Here is a 21,483-nt window from a genome sequence, read left to right on the forward strand (position 1 = left end):
AAACATCTTATGAAAGTCCCCTCTGCTTTTCTATCAAAGGAATCATTCTGAAGAACTAAGCCTTCTGGAATTGTCCCTCTGGTGTCACAGAGGTTTTGCACCCTGAGGCAGTGCGCCAGGCTGAGGCTTGGAATGGGTAAGAAGGACTTTATTTTACAAAGTGATGTAAAGTCTAAATGTGAGAATGGCGATCGGCCAAACTTCCATCTCTCTTCTCTGGCTGATCAGTTTCATCAAGGATGTTTATCGATGCTGAGGATGTAAAAAATGTGTTCTTAAAATCAATGTGCTTGCATGCCCCTAGATAGTAATCATGTACCCTCAGGGATACCAGTATCTAGGTTTGAACACTGATATATATATATATATATATATATATATATATATATATTTAATATTTGTTTATTTATTTTGGCTGCGCTGGGTCTTAGTTGTGGCACGGGATCTTTGCTGCGACATGTGAGATCCTTTAGTTGCGGCATGTGGACTTCTTAGTAGTGGCATGTGGATGCTTAGTTGTGGCATGCATGCAGGATCTAGCTCCCCGACCAGGGATCAAACCCAGGCCCCCTGCATTGGGAGTGCAGAGTCTTACCCACCGGACCACCAGGGAAGTCCCTGAACACTGATATATTAATGGATACCAGTATTCAGTGGCTTCACTGGTCTTTACTTACTCACCTAGAATCTCTTTCCTTTGGAGCACAAACAAATAGAATCAAATTTGTGGTTTTGGAAGAAATTGAGACCTTGTTTCCCCTCTAGAGGTCAGTCCAAAATAGCTTTTTTAAACACTTTTATTTTTTTTCATTTATTTTGGCTGCGCAGGGTCTTAGTTGTGGCATGTGGTATCTTCGTCGTGGCATGTGGGATCTTCGTCACGGCATGCGGGATCTTTTAGTTGCTGCATGCAGATTTCTTAGTTGCGGCATGGTATGCGGGATCTAGTTCCCTGACCAGGGATCGAACCCAGGCCCCCTGCATTGGGGGTGTAGAGTCTTACACACTGGACCACCAGGGAAGTCCCACTTATTCTTTTATTTTTTTAAAATTTGAAGGCCATTGAACCAATGGTACCGTAAGCATGGACTGGTCTAAGTATTTGCATCAACAATTCCTTAAATCAATAACTAGTGTTAATGAGGGCAGTGAAAATAACCACTTGCTGAACTTCGTGACCAGTGAAAGTCTGTGAAGTTCTGTATCTCAAGAGCCAAAATATTTTCCCTTAATCCCTGAGTTTTCCTGTCAAGTTGTTAATGAAGAAAAAGACCCCACTTGATTCGAAGGTCTAAGTTATATATTATTTATTTTCCTGTTATCTTTGAAAAGGTCAGAAGGAAGATATTTCTTTTAAATGTAATCTGCTCGGACTTCCCTGGTGGCGCAGTAGCTAAGAGTGATACTCAGAGTGATAGCACTTCTCGTATGAAGGCTGGGTCAGCAAGGCAGAAGCAGCATTACCTTTTATGACCAAGCCTCAGAAATCACAGTATCATTTTGATGTATTGTAGATGTCACAAACCCATTCAGATTCAAGGAGAGAGGAATTAGACAATATATCTCTTACTGGAAGATTTTCAACATTCCAGAAAAATATGTGAAATGAGGGAAATGTTGCTGCCATCTTTTAAAAATACAATCTGCTACAGTCCATAAAACGTCACATCCTTTCACATGTAAAATACATTCATCACTTCTCAAAACCTTCCAAAGTCTCATCTTATTATGGCAAAAATCCAGGTCCAGAGTTTCACCATCTCCGTCAGATCAAGGTGTGGATGGAGTTCCTCAGGCACAGTTCCTCTAGCACTGCTCCTTGAGTGCCATTCTTCTCAATGTGAAGCCCTGTAATCTAAATAGAGAGGTTATTTGTTCCTTTACTCCCAACATGCAATGGTGAGGCAGGCATAAGATACTATAAGAGTCCCATTCAGAATGGGGTAAAGCAGAAAGCACATAGCAGTCACGGGCTCCCTATTAGGGCAGGTGGTGTCAATGTTCAGATTAGGGCTCAGTTCTAAGTCTCTGGGAGTTCTTCTCCAAGGCTGATTTTTCTCCTTTCTGGCTTCTTGGCTCTGCCTTTTAAGTTATCCTTCCTTTCCCACAAAAAGTGCCTATGTTTTACATCGTGTAGACTTGTCATCCTGCTTCCTTTCTGGACAAGTTTGGGGATCTGAAGCCCTCTTTATTGTGTATGCTATTACTTTCAGTCTAAAGTGATATAATTACTGTAACCATTTACTGGGTTTGCTGTATATCCGTTTATAATGAATGCCATTGGATAAGAGGCACACCCACAAATCTCTTCAGATATATACCCTTTTTCACCTTGGGCTACCCATGAGTCTCCAGTGAGGCAGCAATTGGTGTTTTAGAGCCCTGTCACTTAATGGAGAGAATCTGTGAGGCATTCCCTAGGATCCTCAGAAGGCCCTTTGTTTGTTTGAAAGACTCTCTGAGACACCACCTAGATCTTTCTGAAGTCTTAAAGGATTTTACACTCATACTCAATCTGATCTGATAAATAGGGCTTGTTTGTTTATTGTTGTAGCCCTCCACTCGCAATACAAACAAACAATGTCCCCAGTACTATAGCTTTGAAACAAATGACTCCAAAGTCTATCACCCAAAATAATCAATGTCTCATCTCACAGATTCTGTGAGCCAGGGATTCCCACAGGGCACGGAAGGAAGGGCTGGCCTCTGTTTCACCATCTCTAGGGCGTCAGGAGCACACTCCACTGGGGGGGCTGGGATTGACCTGGCATGTGGTAGGCACTTTCACTTGCCTGTCCGATGCGAATAAGTCTCAGCTGGGACCTCAGCTGGTACTGGGTACAGAAGCACCTCACAATGACTCTCCTTGTGGTCTGGTTTTTCTGTGAGTGTGGTAGACTCAGTGTAGTTGAACTTTTTAAAAGGCGCCTTGGGCTCAGAAGTGAGTGGCCCAGTAAGCAAGCTATTATGACCTAATCCATTGGTTCTCGGTGAGGGCAGTTTTGTCCCCGAGGGCACGTTTGGCAATGTCTGGAGACGTTTTCAGTTGTTATAACCGGTGATGAGGGCTGATACTGGCATCTAATGGATAGAGGCCAGGGATGCTGCTAAATACCCTACAGTACCCACAGCACAGCAGCCACAGCAAAGAATTATCTGGCCTCAAATGTGTGCACCGCCAGGCTTGATAAACCCTAACCTTCCTTTGGAAGTCATAGAATATTATTTCCAACAAACTTTTTTGTAAAACATTGACACTCTGTATGGTTAGTCAATTCAAGATGGCTGTTCGCTTGCTCTTGTGCATCCCGTGCTAGACCAGTCCCTGCTTCACTCACACCCCGCTCACACCAACGTGCTTGCCCCCTTCCCCACCACGTGATTGTTCTAAAGCTTAGGGCCAAAACAGCTCGACCTGCTAGTTCATAAAAGGGAAATATCTGTGGTGGTGATGGTCATTAACCTGAGGGGTTGTGAGAGACCTGCCCCAGCTGCTGGTGTCCTTGGTAACTGATGAGCGAACCTGAGGTCAGTTCTCCCTACAAATGGTAGTCTCCTGTGTCCGGGAGGAGTGGCAAACATGGCTGCCGGCCGATTGCGTTTCACGGCTGGGTGTTCTTTGAGGACCTTTTAATACAGACACGTAAGACCCCTGTCCAGTAGACCACTGATGTCTCTGCCACCGCCTCTGGGCTCTTTCTTGGGTCTGGAGATTGGGCAGCTATAAGGCTTGCAGGCCTGCTGGGTGCAGCTCAACAGTTGGCGAGCCAGCCAAGAACCCAGAGGCCGAGGATACTCCGGTGAGTGCTGAGATGTCGGGAAATAATGATGGATAACGGGGTAGGGTGGGGGGATAATCCCAAGGTGGCCATCCACTGGCAAGTGGGATCTGTGGCAGCTGTCTACCATGAGGCATGTCTTTCTCGACCCTTATACTGATGATATCCTGTTAACCTCAGAGGCTCTTTGCAGTTTAAAAGTAGCAGCCCTGTGCTTGTTGGCGATCTGACTTTCCGGGACTGGCTGGTGAAGGCAAAACGCGAGGACCTGGGTTTCCTATCAGATGGTTTGGGGGTTATCTGTTTGGGTAAAGGAGCGTAGCCCCAACCCCAAACCCCTAAACAGTTAAAAGCCACAGGCTTCAGGGATATTAACTGAGGACAGGCTTGTGAATTGGGTGTGGCCACTTCCCCGGCAGGGTGTGGTTTGGGCCTTTGGCGATGGCAAAGTACTAATACCCTGGCGCTTCTGGGCCCAGCTGTGGAAGGGGGCGGAGCCGTGATGTAGTGAGTTGGAACGACAGTTCTATGCAGTTTGCAGTGTCTTACAACAGGTGGAAGCCGTTACAGAAGGCTTCCATGATGCGTAGAGCAACGCAAAGGACCACTCTTCAGGATCTAGAACAGCTGTGGGAGAGAAACAGGACTCCCATTGTTACCGGACCCTTTCCAGGTTCTTGGGCAGCAGTACCACAGAAATGATACCACTTCCACAAGACTCTTAGGCAAGCAAAGATTTTTATTAAAAGAGACAGCTTGGGCTTCCTTGGTGGCGCAGTGGTTGAGAGTCCGCCTGCCGATGCAGGGGACACAGGTTCGTGCCCCGGTCCGGGAGGATCCCACATGCCATGGAGCGGCTGGGCCTGCGGGCCCGGAGCCTGTGCTCCGCAGCGGGAGAGGCTACAGCAGTGAGAGGCCCGTGTCCCGTAAAAAAAAAAAAAAAAAAAAAAGAGAGACAGCTTGTGCACAAGGGAGAAGGCTGGGGTGGGGGGCGGAGGAAAAGAAGCAGCTTCCTGAGAGGAAGGGGCGAGTTGCTTTTATAACAAAGGGGAGGGTTTGTCTCATGATCCCTGACAATTTCCAGAGATCGTCACACATCTTCGTTCAGCAGCAGGAGGCTCCATGGTGGCGCTCAGGTTAGGGAACGCTTCTGGGAGGGGAAAGGAGTGCGTGAGGAGCTTCTGCAAGAGAGCCCCGGAACAGGTAAGGTTGAAATCTGCAGTTGAGCTTCTTCCCTTGTGGCAACTAGGTATACTCGTTAATGTAACAGAGATCATCTTTTATTCCTGGGAGGATGCTGTCCCCCTCTCTGATCCCACCCTCAGGACTCAGGACCCCTTGGCCTTTGTTCTCTAGCTTGGAAGATCTGTTTTGCCCAAGACCGTTGTCTGGTGTTTTTTTCAAAATGGCTGTACTCTTTCTTGTCTTCCTTTCTCACCATAGACATCGATATCAACCAAGGAATCCCACTTTCTTGGCTATGCAGTTCAGGAATGGCCTGGTAAAGATAAGTGCTGGTATTTCCACCTGCCTTCCAACCCTGCTGATGCCTTGCTAATTGAAAGGCTCCATTATTTGGCGCCGGCTGTGGGGACTGAGGGTGGACAGGCCGTATGGTACTGCAGGCCAGGACAGAAACCACAAGTAGGGGTGGTGTTATCTCAGAATGCTGTTGAGGCTTGTATTTTGCTTACTGGTCAGGACCTCCCTGTATTGTATTGCTAGACTTCCTCGCTAGCCTGAGGGCAGGGAATCAGCTTGTGGACTGGGCCACCGTGGTGGCCAGGCTGCAAAATGAGTCTGATGGCTGGGTGTGCAGCGAGATGCCATGGGAAATCCATCTGGCTCATGCCGCCATAGGGGGGGCAACTGAAGACTTGCCTTCTTCCTGCTCTGTAGCCGAGGGCCTAGCTTACTCTTGACACTTCTTAGCAGCTGTTGTGTGTATTGCATTTGTGGTATCTGGTTGCGTGCGCCGCTATGTACCTGACCCCGGGGGTGTCTCGGAAGAGGGGCGGATGGAGATTATAAGGGTCGTGTAGGGTGCGTAGGGGTGGGGTGTGTGGTCAGGACACTCAGGACGGCTGTTCTCTTGCTCTTCGTGCATCCCCCGCTAGACCAGCCCCCACTTCCCTCACACCCCACGCCCACCAGCGTGCTCGCCCCGGGCCCGCCTAGTGATTGGTCTAATGCTTAGGCCAAAACGGCTCCACCTGCTATCTCATAAAAGGGAAATATCAGTATCTGCTGTGATGTTGGTCATTAACCTGAGGGGTTGTGATGGAAGGGCCCCTGCTACTGGTTTCCTTGGTAACTGATGAGCCAATCTGATGAAAATTGCCTGTATAATAGTAGCTTCCCTCAAATAGGTAAGATTGCTGCCACATCTTGCTTGCTGTCCACGGGGTGTCGCTGCAGGACCTTTTTCTTAAAGAGTCCCTGTCCAGTAAGACATTAATGTTTCCGCTGTCTGTGGGCTCTTTCTTAGGTCTTCATGCTGGGCAGCCATGGGGCTTGGAGGCCTTCGGGGTGCAGCCCAATACAAGCCTTTCCATTATTTAAAGAGGGATGAAGTAGACCAACCTCAAGTTGGTGAGAAATGGCATAGTTTTCAAGGCACACATGGGGTGGGAGACAGCATTGTTGCTGTCCTTGGAAGATAAAATCTGTCAGAGTCTCACTCTATTTCTCTAGCTATATGGTTTTAAGTTGTGCGTTCTGCTCTTAGAGCGAAGACTATGAAATATGTTTTTATCTTCCAGGAAGTCTTCAGAATCAGTGCTTTTGATAATCTTATTTCAAGGGACTTGGGTACAAGATGTGCTCACATTGCTGAGGTTTTATTTATTTACTTTTTTTATGCTTTGATGCCAGTATTTCTTTTTTTCAACATCTTTATTGGAGTATAATTGCTTTACAATGTTGTGTTAGTTTCTGCTGTATAACAAAATGAATCAGCTACACATATACATATATCCCCATATCTCCTCCCTCTTGAGTCTCCCTCCCACCCTCCGTATCCCACCCCTCTAGGTGGTCACAACAATGCTGAGTTTTTAATGTACAATATGTCTACACTATAGCTATGAGAATATTATGGACAGACCTAAATCTCTGGACCTTTTTTCTTGTCACATTAGTTGAAGGAAACAGAGCTTTTCTCAAATCTTTCAGATATTTTTTGAACAGTTAAAAACATTACTTATATGCATAAAGTAAAAGGGAGCATGTTCCACCCTCACCCTCCAAAAAAATTAGTAGCCTCCAAAAAAATTAACACCAAATTCTCTTCTCTCTGACCACTAAGAGCACAGTTGGAAGACTGCTAGTTCTCTCTGGATGCTCTCACATGACTTTCTTTCCTGGAGTTGTAATGAAGCCCAGCTAGACACCCCAGGATCAGCTCTATAGTTAACCCAAGTCAGGTGTCCTAACTTGCAGCAAGTGAGAGTACTCACCATGAAGAACCATGATAAGGCTCAGTAGGAAGGAGAGGTAAGGGGATTTGTACATGGTTTGAGCTTGGTTTACCTGATTCTAAGGAACTCAGGGAAGAGGGTATCAGTTCAGGATTGAAATGTTTGAGCTCATGTGAACTAGTGTTTTTTCTAAAGGTTCTAGAAACACAGTGGAGCTTGGGTAGTCCTTGCTGCCTTTTTTTTTTTTAATTATTTTATTTTTTTAATGTACTTTTGGCTGTGTTGGGTCTTCGTTTCTGTGTGAGGGCTTTCTCTAGTTGCGGCGAGCGGGGGCCACTCTTCATCGCGGTGCGCGGGCCTCTCACTGTCGCGGCCTCTCTTGTTGCGGAGCACAGGCTCCAGACGTGCAGGCTCAGTAGTTGTGGCTCACGGGCCTAGTTGCTCCGTGGCATGTGGCATCTTCCCAGACCAGGGTTCGAACCCGTGTCCCCTGCATTGGCAGGCAGATTCTCAACCACTGCGCCACCAGGGAAGCCCCTTGCTGCTTTCTTACAGTCCCTCTAAAGCTGAGAGGGTTGTGTTGTTGGCCACATTTCTTTAGAAATGTTAGGAAGATCACCTTGTGTTCCCCCACGCAAGGGAACTAAGGAGAATCCCATTCCTGTTTTTCTTTGGAAAATATAATGCCAGGATAAATGAGGAATGCAGCGTATGAAAACCCACTGTATGAAGCTTTGCATCTGGTTTGGGAATCAGGTTGCTGCTCTGTTGTATCAAAGTGACCACATGGCTCAGATCCTTTAAGATGATGATTAGAGATGTGTGAGAAAATAGATAATAGTCTATGATGTGAGAGAACAGTGTTTCTCAGCATTATATTCTGGGTATTAATAAAAGCCGTTTTTATAGGTCACCTTGAGTAGAAGAGAACTGTTGAGACTGTGGTAGAGATAAGGTCTGGGGTGTAAAGTCATTCCTATGGGATGGACAAAGGCTATTAAGAGTTAAATTGTAGTACTGTTGAGATTTTTCTTTTGACCATGCTCTTCTGAAAGCCAGCAGTGGGATGGTGACAGTAAAGGATACTAGAGAAAAGTTAACCACTCTTTCTATGCAGGGATAGAGCATTGGAGTGGCAGGTTATGCATTTTTCTTGTGCCTGATACCACCATCTTCAGTCATCTGCACATCTCTCCAAATAGAATGGTGTTGGTCCAGCAACATCACTGATGTAGTAAGTAACCCAGGGAAGTGAGATTATGGATAGGAGAATAATCAGTTTTAATGATTTTTTTAACAAAACATCCAGCTAGTGACTTGATTGTAGTTCGAGACTGGTTAGTAGCAGTAACGAGATGACCCCAGTTCTACCACTGTCCTGAACGAAGTCCCCTTGCGGCTCCTGCCTCTGCACACAACCAATGCTTCAGCAGACTTAGGTCATTCTCAAAGTTATAATCCTGATCGCTACCTAGATCTTGATGGGGCTTCTCTACTGTGCCCCAGTAGGTACTCCACATCAGCAGGTTGTCCACTGGGAGCTCTGACCAGCTGCAAGCACCCAGCAGGATATGTAAAAACCCATTTCCGGACACTGAGTTTGGGGGCTAACTAGAGGCATCTCCTTGAGCTTGGTCTACACACAGCAGTATTCCTCCCAAATGATAGCCAGGAACGTGTTGCACATGGCTGGTAAGTGTACTATGAGGTAAGTGGTAGGGGTGAATGAGAAATGCAGATATGGAAGATGGAGAAGTAAACTAAGTGGACAATGTAAGCGGAATCCATAACCCACTCCCCTTATAGGATGAAGTAGGAAAAGTTGAGGGCACAGGTTAGCTCATTAATGGAGAGTCAGTCAGACTGGAAAGTTAGAAAACCCTCTTTCCCCATTCTCTGAGCTTAAGTGATGCCTTTGAGTGTGCCTGTATACATAGGATGCATAGAAGGTTTGTGAAATCTGTGTTATCTGGAGAAGGATGGAGGGATTAATAACCAAACACTCTGCCTAGTACGAAGAAATGAGTTGTTTTTATGGATCACTAATTCCTGGCTGGAATGTGTTGGCTTCTAAATGATAAAGTATCCTTCCGAACTAAGATAAAAGTTCAGTCAGTAGAAATTAGACTTGCCCTCCATTCACAAATATAGACTCTGCTGATGGGCTCTTAGGTGAAATGAGGCAAAGAATGATAAACCTCTACCTCTATAGTCACAGCCTTCTGGAAGATGGGCCAATAAAGAGCTGGAATACTGCATGAACTTAAAATTGGGAAAGGGCTGTATACACAATGAAACATCTGAGCTCAGGTAACAGACCTTAACTGCCATCAGCAGCTTTATATTCATCTTGTTCTAATACTGTATTAAATAGAACAGAAGGAACAAGGAAGGTTATAGAAAAGAACTATTGGCATAAGTGCATTTTGACAGGCTTCAGGAGGCACAATTAAGAGGTCACCTGTTTTCAATCATATCCATCCTGGGAGAAAGAATACTCAGTATGAGAATATTCTGCTCTGAGACAGTGTTTTGGAGATAGAGGAAATGGGTAGTTCCCTAGCCAAGAAATAGGCTTTCTTGGAACCCAGGGATGGTACTAAAAAGAATTTGGATCAGCTGGTCCAGAAGCCGCTCTGTATCACACATGTGTGCTATGTATGTGTTGTTGTCTGGGGTGGATGAAAGCTTTGTGGGTAGAGCAGTGATCTGATCCTAGCATCTGCATGGGCAAACCAATATATAAAATCTCTTAGAATATTATAAGTTAATCAAGTTTACTTATACCTGGATATTTGCACATTAAATTCTTTCTGCCACTGAAAAGATTTACTCTGTTAGTGTGATACTTTGTAAGCTGAAGCTCTTTAGTTTACAATCCATTAAAAAAACCACATAGTAGTGGGTGTGAATGCTTAGAATCCAGATGAAATGGTGCAGATTTTTTATAAAACTCAAATTATATGAATTTATCAATAAGATAAAGGTCAAAGATATTTAAATCTGTGTTTTTGTGTTGTATCAAAGATACTCTCTTTGGTCAAGATGGTGGAGTAGAAAGACCCTGAGCTTACCTCCTCTCATGAGCACACCAAAATCACAAGTACTTGCAGAACAACCATCAATGAAAAAGACCAGAACCAACCAGAAGAGATCTTCTACAACTAAAGACATAAAAAAGGAACCACGATGAGAATGGGTAGGAGGGGCAGACTTAGATATAACCATGTCCCATACCCCCCGGGATGGGAGACCCACAAACTGGAGAAGAGTTGTATTGCAGAGGTTCTCTCCTAGGAGTAACTTCTGAGCCCCACATTGGGCTCCCCAGCCAGGGGGTCCTGCACCAAGAAGTCGAGCCCCCAGAGCATTTGGCTTTGAAGGTCAGTGGGGCTTTATTTCCCCACCAGTTGAGACTCACAACATTGACTCCCCTTTTAAAGGGCACAGAATCTCCCTGCAGTGGGACCCAGGGAGAAAGCAGTAAATTGACAGAAGCCTGGGCCAGACCTACCTGCTGGTCCTGGAGAGCCTGCGAGAGGTGGCAGTGGGGGGCCGGGGGGGCTGCAGCTCACCCTGGGTACATGGGCACTGGCAGCAGCCATACTTGGGAGCTCTCTACCACGTGGACACTGGTGCGGGCAAGCACTGTTGTGGGATCCTCTCTCTAGCTCATCAGTGCCAAGACCTGACCCCACCTAACAGCCTGTAGATGCCAGTGCTGGGAACACCTCAGCCCAAGCAACTTACTAGGTGGGAACACAGCAGACAGGCTGTATAAGGACCTCCTAAGCCCACAGAGGCCTCTAGACATGGCTCTACCCACCAGTGGGCAAGCACTGGTGCTCTAGACCAGCCTTACCCATTAGGGAGGCAGACACCAGATTCAAAACCACAGTCCTGCAGCCAATGGACCCAGTCTACCCACAGCTAGCTACACCCTGCCCTGGGATAAGCTGGTCCCCAGCCTTGCCCACTAGCAGGCCAAAACAAGCTTGGGGACACGCTGGACCCTGTACGCAACTGTGTCAGGAACCACCTCCCCCAACCCCCACTAGTGATCTGACACCAGCTGTGTGATCCCTGGGCCCTGCAGCCAGACTCCAGGACCTGGCTCTGCCTGCCAGTAGTCCAGCACTAACCTTGGGACATGGGCAGGCAACAGCCCCAGAGTCTTCTGGACCTTGGCTCCACCTACCAGTGAGCCAGCACTAGCCCTGTGGCCCCCCTGGGGTCTTGCAGTCAGCTTCCCAGTGACAAGGCCCCACTAACCAGCAGCTGGCAGCCTCTGCACCAGGCAGGGCCTGGCAACCAACCACACTGCAGGGTAACCAAGCCTACCAGACCTCCCACATAGCCCACTACAACAGAAAGACCCACACAATCCTCATGGGAGGAATGCCTAGAGCATATAGCATGGGAAATGAGATGGGAGTGTGCTGCTGGGACGCATAAGACATCTCCTACAGAAGGCCCCTTCTCCAAGGTCAGGAAACAGACAAAATGAGGTTGCTGAGGAACATGTTCCAGACGAAGGAAGTGGAGATACACAACTTACCTGAGGAGAAGAATTCAGGGTAATGATGGTACAGATGATCAAAGAACCTGGGAGAAGAATGGAGAGAGAAGTTAGAAGTTTTTAACAGAGTTATAAAATATACAGAACCACCAAACAGATATGAAGAATACAATTACTGAAATGAAAAATATATATGAAGGAATCAACAGCAGACTAAATGATACAGAGAAATGAATCAGTGAGCTGGAAGACAGTCATGTAAATCACTGCCACTGAAAAGAAAGAATGAAAAGAAATGAGGACAGTTACAGATACCTCTGGGACTACAATAAGCACACTAATATTTGCATTATAGGGGTCCTAGAATGAGAAGAGAGAGGGGGAAAGGAGCTGAGAACACATTTGAAGACATAATACTTGAAAACTTCCCTAACCTGGGAAAGGCAACAGTCACCCAAGTCCAGGAAGCACAGAGTCCTATAGAGGATTAACCCCAAGAGGAACACACCAAGACACATCGTAATTAAAATGAGAAAAATTAAAGAGAATATTAAAAGCAGCAAGAGAAAAGCAACAGACATACAAGGGAATCCCCATAAGACTATCAAGTGATTTTTCGGCAGAAACTCTGCAAGCCAGAAGGGAGTGGCACAATATATTTAAAATTATGAAAGGGAAAAACCTTTGCTATGGTACTTGAGGAGGGTGTATCCAGCCAAGAATACTCTATCTAGCAAGGCTCTCCTTCAGATTTGGTGGCAAAATCAAAAGCTTCATGTACAGGCAAAAGCCAAAAGAGTACAGCACCACCAAACCAGCTTTACAAATGATAAAGGAACTTTTCTAGGCAAAAAAAAAGGCGACAACTAGAAACAAAATTATGAAATGAAAAGCTCACCAGTAAAGGCAAACATACAGTAAAGGTAGGAAATCATCCAAGCACAAAGCTAGTAGGAAGCTTAAAAGACAAAAGTAATCAAATCATCTATATCCACAATAAGCAGTTAGGGGATACACAAAACAATTATGTGTAAAATATATCAAAATCAGTAATTGTGAGGGGAGGAAAGTACAATGCATTTGAAATTAGGAGACCAGCAACTTAATCGTGTGTGTGTGTGTGTGTGTGTGTGTGTGTGTGATATACAGATTGCTATATAAAAACCTCATGGGAACCAAAAACCAAAAATCTATAATGCACACACAAAGGAAAACCAAACAACATTAAAGATAGCCACCAAATCATGAAAACAAAAGAAAAGGGGAAAAAAGACCTACAAAAACAACCCCTAAACAATTAACAAAATGGCAATAAGAATATCATGTTGATAATTACCTTAAATGCAAATGGACTAAATGCTCCAATCAGAAGACACAGAGTGGGTGCGCGCGCGCGCGCACGCGCGCACACACACACACACACTGCCTACAGGAGACTACAGATTTAGAGACACAGAGTGAAGGTGAGAGGATGGATAAAGGTATTCCACACAAAAGGAAGTCAAAAGAAAGCCATAGTAGCAATACTTAGACAAAATAGACTTTAAAACAAAGACTGTCACAAGGGACAAAGAAGGACACTACATAATGATCAAGGGATCAATCCAAGAATAAAATATAATTGTAACTATATATGCATCCAACATAGGAGCACCTATATACATGTATGACAGACATTAACAGACATAAAAGAAGTCGATGGTAACACAATAATAGTAGGGGACTTTAAAATCCCATTTACATCAATGGACAGATCATCCAGACAGAAAATCAGTAAGGAAACACTGGTCTTAAGTGACATATTAGAGCAGATGGGCTTAACTGATATATATAGAGAGGATTCCATTCGAAAGTAGCAGAATACACACTCTTTTCAAGTGCACATGGACCACTCTCCAGTATAGATCACATGCTAGGGCACAAAACAAACCTCAGTAAATTTAAAACTGAAATCATATCAAGCATCTTTTCTGACCACAACACTATGAGACTACACGTCAACTACAAAGTTGTGTTTTGTGCAAAAAAACACAAACACGTGGAGGCTAAACAATATGCTGCTAAACAACCAATGGATCACTGCAGAAATCAAAGAGGAAATCAAAAAATACTTAAAGGCAACTGAAAATGAAAACAATGCAATCCAAAATCTACAAGATGTAGCAAAAGCAGTTCTAAGAGGGAAGTTTATAGTGATACAAACTTACCTCAGGAAACTAGGAAAGTCTCAATCTTTCTTTACACCTAAAGGAACTAGAGAAAAAAACAAACAAAACCCAAAGTTAGTAGAAGAAAGATCAAAGCAGAAATACAGACTAAAAAACAAACATCAATGAAACTGAGTTGGTTCTTTGAAAAGATAAATAAAATTGAAAAACTTTAGCTAGGCTCATCAAGAAAAAAGGGGAGAGGGCCCAAATCAATAAACTCAGAAATGAAAAAGGGGACGTTACAACCCAGATCACAGAAATACAAAGGATCCTAAAAGACTACTACAAAACTATGTGCCAGTAAAATGGACAAATCTTAGAAAGGTACCATCTCCCAAGACCAAATCAGGAAGAAATAGAAAATGTGAACAGACCAATTACCAATAGTGAAACTGAATCAATAATTTAAAAAACCCCCAACAAAGTCCAAGACCAGATGGCTTCACAGGTGAACTATACCAAACATTTAAAGAAGAGTTAACACCTGTCCTTCTCAAATTAGTCCCAAAAATTGCAGAGGAAGGAACACTTCCATACTCATTTTATGAGGCCAGCATCACCCTGAAACCAAAACCAAAGATACCCCCCCCACACACACACACACACAATTACAGGCCAGTATCACTGATGAAGATAGTTGCAAAAATACTCAAAAAAATATTAGCAAACTGAATCCAACAATACAGTAAAAGGATCATATATCATGGTCAAGTAGGATTTATCCCAGGGATGCAAGGACTTTTCAATATCCACAAATCAATCAATGTGATACAGCACATTAAAACTGAAGAATAAAAACCATATGATCATCTCAGTAGATGCAGAAAAAGCTTTTGACAAAATTCAACATCCATTTATGATAAAACTCTAGAAAGTGGACATAAAGGGAACATAAGGTAATAGAGGCTATATATGACAAGCCCACAGCTAACATATTCAGTGAGAAGTTGAACACATTTCCTCTAAGATCAGGAACAAGACAAGGATGCCCACTCTTGCCACTTTTATTCAACATAGTCTTGGAAGTCCTAGAAAAGTCCAGAAAGGAAAAAGAAATAAAAGGAATCTGAATTGGAAAAGAAGAAAAACTGTCACTGTTGGCAGATGACATGATACTATTCACAGAAAATCCTAAAGATGCCATCAGAAAACTACTAGAGCTAGTCAGTGAATTCGGTAAAGTTGCAGGATACAAAATTAATATACAGAAATCTCTTACATTTCTGTATACTAACAACGAACTATCAGAACAATAAATTAAGGAAACAATCCCATTTACCATCATACCAAAACAAATAAAATACCTAGGAATAAACCTAGCTAAGAAGGTAAAAGACCTGTACTCAGAAACTGTAAGACACTTATGAAAGAAATTGAACACATCACAGATGGAAAGATATACCGTGTTCTTGGACTGGAAGAATTAATATAGTTAGAATGACCAAACTACCAAAGGCAATCTACAATTCAAAGCAATCTCTATCAAAATACCAAGAGCATTTTTAACCAACCTAGAACAAGTAATTTGAAAATTTGTATGGAAACACAAAAGACCCCAAATAGCCAAAACAATCTTGAGAAAGAAGAATAGAGCTAGAAGAATAATGTTCTCTGACTTCAGGGTATATTACAAAGCTACAATAATCAAGGCAGTATGTACTGGCACAAAAACAGACACATAGATCAATGGAAAAATATAGAGCCCAGAAATAAACTGATGTATTTATGGTCAGTTAATCTATGACAAAGGAGGCAAGAATATACAATAGAGAAAAAAAGGCAGTCTCTTCAATAAGTGGTGCTGGGAAAACTGGACAGCTACATGTAAAAGAATGAAATTAGAACATCCTCTAACATCATATACAAAAATAAACTCAAAGTGGATTAAAGACCTAAACGTAAGGGGCTTCCCTGGTGGCGCAGTGGTTGAGAGTCCGCCTGCCGATGCAGGGGACGCGGGTTCGTGCCCCGGTCCGGGAAGATCCCACATGCCGCGGAGCGGTTGGGCCTGTGAGCCATGGCCGCTGAGCCTGTGCGTCCGGAGCCTGTGCTCCGCAACAGGAGAGGCCACAACAGTGAGAGGCCCGTGTACCGCAAAAAAAAAAAAAAAAAGACCTAAATGTAAGATTGGATACCACAGAACTCCTAGAGGAAAACATAGGCAGAACACCCTTTGACATAAATTGTAGCAATATTTTTTTTGATCTGTCTCCTAAAACAAAGTAAATAAAAGCGAAAATAAACAAATGTGACCTAATTGAGAAGATTGTGCACAGCAAAGGAAACCATCAACAAAATGAAAACATAATTTATTGATTGGGAGAAGATATTTGCAAATGATATGACCTATAAGGAGTTAATATCTAACATATATAAACAGCTCATACAACTTAACATCAAAAAAATTAACAGCCTGATTAAAAAATGGGAAGAACTGAACAGATATTTTCCCAAAGAGGAAATGCAGATGGCTGAGGTACATGAAAAGATGTTCAACATTGCTAATCATCAGGGAAATGCAAATCAAAGCCACAATGAAATGTCACCTCACCCGTCAGAATGGCTATCATCAAAAAGAACACAAATAACCAATGTTGGTGAGGCTGTGGAGAAAATGGAACCCTTGTACACTGTTAGTGGGAATGTAGATTGGTGCAGCCACTGTGGAGAACAGTACGGAGTTTTCTCAAAAAACTACAAATAGAACTACCATATGACCCAGCAACACATATCGGAAAAAACAAAAACACCAATTCAAAAAGATACGTGTGGGACTTCACTGGTGGTCCAGTAGTTAAGAATCCACCTTCCAATGCAGGGCACATGGGTTTGATCCCTGGTCAGGGAATGAAGATCCCACATGCCACAGGGCAACTAAGCCTGCAGGCCGCAACTACTGAGCCCATGCACTCTAGAGCCCACACGCCACAACTACTGAGCCCGCATGCTCTGGAGCCTGCGTGCCGCAATGAAGAGCCCGTGCGCTGCAATGAAAGATTCCACGCGCTGCAATGAAAGATCCCACATGCCACAACAAAGATCCCACATGCCGCAATGAAAATCCCACATGCCGCAACTAAGATGCAACCAAATAATTAAAAAAGATACATGCACCCCAATGTTCATAGCAGCATTATTTAAAATTGCCAATATACAGAAGTAAATGGATAAAGACGTGGTATCTATATACAACGGAATACCTCTCAGCCAAAAAAAAGAATGAAATTTTGCCATTGGTAGCAACATGGATGGACTTGGACGGTATTACACTAAGTGAAATAAGTCAGACAAAGACAAATACTGTATTACTTACGTCTGGAATCTAAAAACCACAACAAACTAGAGAATATAACACAAGCAGACTCACATATATAGAAAACTAACTAATGGTTACCAGTGGGGAGAGGGAAGGGGGAAGGGGCAATACAAGGGATAGGAGATTAAGAGGTACAAACTATTACGTATAAAATAAGCTACAAAGATATATTATACAACACAGGGAATATAGCCAATATTTTATAATAACTAAATTGAGTATAACATTTAAAACTATAAATCACTATACTGTACACCTTATATAATATTACACATCAACTATATTTCAATTTAAAAAATTTCTTTAATGGAACCACAGGAAAATTTTTTTTTCTCTGAATATCTGACCCTCTATATACACTAAGAGTTACCATAGGGATTTTGTATTCATTTATTTGAGTATCACCTGAAGACTGAACTTTCACATACACAATAAAAACTTCTGGTTTTTGTCATTACTGTTTTTTTAAAAAGCCTACATTTTCTGTAATCCATCTAACTAAGGATTTTGACTTTCAACCAGTAGGTGGCAGAATAACATCAACCCCTAGAAAGTAGTTGTTCAGAGACTGTTACCAAGAAAATAGAGGAACTATCTATTATTAGTGCATTTGGTTAAGGACCACAACTTAAGCAGTTCTGTAGTGTATGCAATCATCTTTAGTGAATATCTAAGTCTTTTTTCAACCATCACTCTGCCATTCAAATATATGCTTAAAAATGGATACTAGCAACATAGATAAGGTATCAAAATCGGGGGAGAAATTCCAAAACATTCATTTTTAAAAGTATGGAAATTTCCCTGGTGGTGCAGTGTTTAAGACTCTGCCTGCCAATGCAGGGGACATGGGTTTGATCCCCGGTCCGGTAAGATCCCACATGCCACAGAGCAACTAAGCCCGTGCACCACAACTACCAAGCCTGCACTCTAGAGCCCACGCGCTGCAACTACTGAGCCCACAATGAAGAGCAGCCCCTGCTCGCCGCAACTAGAGAAAGCCCATGCACAGCAACAAAGACACAACACAGCCAAAAATTATTAACACATGTATGTGGAATCTAGAAAAATGGTACAGATGAGTTGGTTTGCAAGGCAGAAATAGAGACAGATACAGAGAACAAACGTATGGACACCAAGAGGGGAAATTGGGGGGTGGGGGTGGGAGGGGATGAATTGGGAGATTGGGCTTGACATATATACACTAATATGTATAAAATAGATAACTAATAAGAACCTGCTATATACATAGCACAGGGAACTCCACTGTACGGTGGAAACTAACACAACATTGTAAAGCAACTATACCCCAATAAAAAAAATTGTTTTTAATTAAAAAAAAATAAAGAATACCTCTCTTTAACAAAGGAATTTAAAATTCTAATTCTAGAATTATCCCTATTAAAATTACCTACAAGGCACAATGCCTCGTGTTACAACTATAATCTGCTGGAAGTATTAACCAATGCTTTAAATTATGATACAAATAATATGAAACGAGGTTTTTATACTATGCAGATAACATGACTCTCTAAGGTAAAAAAAGAGAATCCCCCAAAATCCCCTGAAAATGTTAAGAATCAATGAGAGTAATAACAAAAACATGGTAAAATCATGTATTTCCTACTACTGCAATAGTTTGAAATATAATGTGAAAACAAAACCCCATTCAAAACAGCAATCTACATGCCAAGGACAACTTGAATAAAATATCATTATAACTGAAGAAAAAGACCCTAGTTTGCCCATATTATAAATAAGACCTTTATTACATGATGTTTACAAAGCATAAAAATTCAGTGAGAAAGTAAAGATTATTCAAAAAGTTGTGATGGAACAAGTGGATAATAACTTGGAAACAGAAAACTAGTAAAAAGCTGTATCCATAACAATAACATAAAATACCAGGGTAATTACACCTTCACATGATGGGGGGAAGTTGTGCAAGACAGCATTAAAAAAATGACAAAGGAAAAACTAATTTCACTACATTACAAAAAATACCTTGGGGGCTTCCCTGGTGGTGCAGTGGTTGGGAGTCCACCTGCCGATGCAGGGGACACGGGTTCGTGCCCCGGTCTGGGAAGATCCCACGTGCCGCAGAGTGGCTAGGCCCATGAGCCATGGCCGCTGAGCCTGTGCTCCACAACGGGAGAGGCCACAGCAGTGAGAGGCCCACGTACCGCAAAAAAAAAAATACCTTGTATGTTAAGACATGCACTCAAAGAAAGATGGGAAAATACTTGCTGTAAAGATAGATTAATAGTCTTAATATAAAAGGAATTTTCATAAATTTATTTTAAAAATTCATCTTCATTTCAACCAGAAAAAAGAAAAGCTATCTGAACAAGAGACAAGCAGTAAATGCTACCTTAGCACGTTAAGAATAAGCACTGACAAAGCAATAGAGTAAAGGAAGGACAAGGAATGTGACATCGGTACTATGTAAAAAAAATTATCACCAAAAAGTCAAAATGCAATAAAAGACAGACATATTTGACTATTAAACTGAATGTGTCAAGGTGGTCAAAAGGTACAAGTAAGTCCTGGGGATATAATGTTCAGCATGGTGACTATCAATAATACTGTATTGTATATTTGAAAGTTGCTAAGAGAGTAGATCTTAAACGTTCTCATCACAAGAAAAAAATTGTATTAACTATGTGTGGTAATGGAAGTTAATTAGACTTATCATTTCATAATATATACATATATAGAATCATTATGTTGTATGCCTGAAACAAATATTATATCTGAATTTTTAAAAATTGAATAGCCCAGCCCCCACAAAAATGACATAAATTGAGGAAAAAAGTCTTTGTAGCTAATAGGATACTTAAAATAATAGACAGGAACAAATGATTCACATATGAAAAAATGCACATGCTCAATAAGCAAAAAATTCAGTGTTTCCAATAATTAAAGAAATATAAATCCAAACAGTAAGATAACTGGAACTGCCAAGATTGCCTTTGAAATAGTCACTAAACACATTCTGGTGGAAACGCATAGTCACACAATCCTGGAAATATTTTTCAAAAGCCTAAAAAAGCCTACACTATTTGACTCAGATTTTACTTAGAACTTATCACAGGGTAATAAGAGATAAAATTTTTTTAAAGAATATTAAATTTGCTTAATTTATGATAAAAAATTGGGGGTAGATATTTAAATATATAACCATAGGGAAATGGAAAAAAAATATGAAGGCACATTCATGGGTGAAATACTGTATAGACATTTAACACTTTCAAATAAAAGAACTTGTGAAAATCATTAAGACAAAACTAAAGTAAAAAATTATGCAATACAATGACAGTAACAAATATCTTACTAAATGCTTCTCTGTGTATGTTTTATGCTAATCACTTTATAATATTATCTCCTTCCGATTCTGATATAGATAACAATTATTAATGCCCACCACCAATCCCATAGACAAATGAGAAAATGAAGCTTAGAGAGGTTAACTTACCCTAAGGTCTTTCAATCGTTGAGCTGCGGATAGAACGTTGGTTTTACTTCTGATAGTATGCTTCTGTAGTTTTGAATGAAATTTTCTGTAGGAGTATATTTTGTCTTTATAATCAGAACAAGATAATTTTAATTACAAACCAGAAAAATTTGAACATGATTAAATATGTTTGCTTTGCAGGTAATCTACAGAAATACTACTCTTGGCAAGTGGGAAAAAAATTAAATATGGATTTTTATCTGGTTTTAAAATGGAATGTTTTTCTTAATGCACATGCATTTGATAATTAGGAAAAAAGCACCTTACATATTATTTTCTAATACATACAGATTTTAGAAAACTTGGAGAAAGCCATAATGAAAGCAGTGTGTGCCTTTGGAAATTGAACTTACTTCCTTTTATCATCCAGATTTTAGCTTAAGTTCTGACATATTTGCAAAGTATTTGACAAATGTCTGTACATATATAAATTCATAATATACCTAGTATTAACATGTTACTTTTGACATGTGGAATCACTGATAATTTACACCCTCTGTTCACTTTCATTTTCCTGTACTTACTGTAATAGGAATTATTTTTATAATCAGGAAACTTAACAAAAGCTTATTTTTGAAACTATCAGAAAAACTAAAACAAGAAATAAAATGTTAACAGAATGCTTTACATAGCTTGCAGCTTTTATCCTCTTTTAAATATTTTTCTAAATGTTCTGTAAAAAAAACTATCAGCTTGTAAAATAAAGATATCTTTCCAATCATTTTAGTC

At 41.7% G+C, this 21,483-nt stretch overlaps 1 non-coding gene across 2 annotated transcripts; it reads right to left on the minus strand.

Moving 5' to 3' along the window:
* Positions 1 to 832: 832 nt before the first annotated feature.
* LOC115838995 (uncharacterized) lies at positions 833 to 21,263 on the minus strand. 2 transcript variants are annotated; one of them, XR_009564346.1, is made up of 5 exons: positions 19,245 to 21,263; positions 13,925 to 13,970; positions 11,757 to 11,803; positions 10,273 to 10,362; positions 833 to 1,855 (listed from the first exon to the last, which is right to left on the minus strand). It is a non-coding gene; the product is annotated as an uncharacterized protein (transcript). The 2 variants fall into 2 exon arrangements; XR_009564345.1 differs by lacking the exon at positions 833 to 1,855 and having other exon boundaries at positions 7,430 to 10,362.
* Positions 21,264 to 21,483: the final 220 nt, after the last annotated feature.

The sequence above is a fragment of the Globicephala melas genome, chromosome 6, assembly GCF_963455315.2.
Source record: "Globicephala melas chromosome 6, mGloMel1.2, whole genome shotgun sequence".
NCBI lineage: Eukaryota > Metazoa > Chordata > Mammalia > Artiodactyla > Delphinidae > Globicephala > Globicephala melas.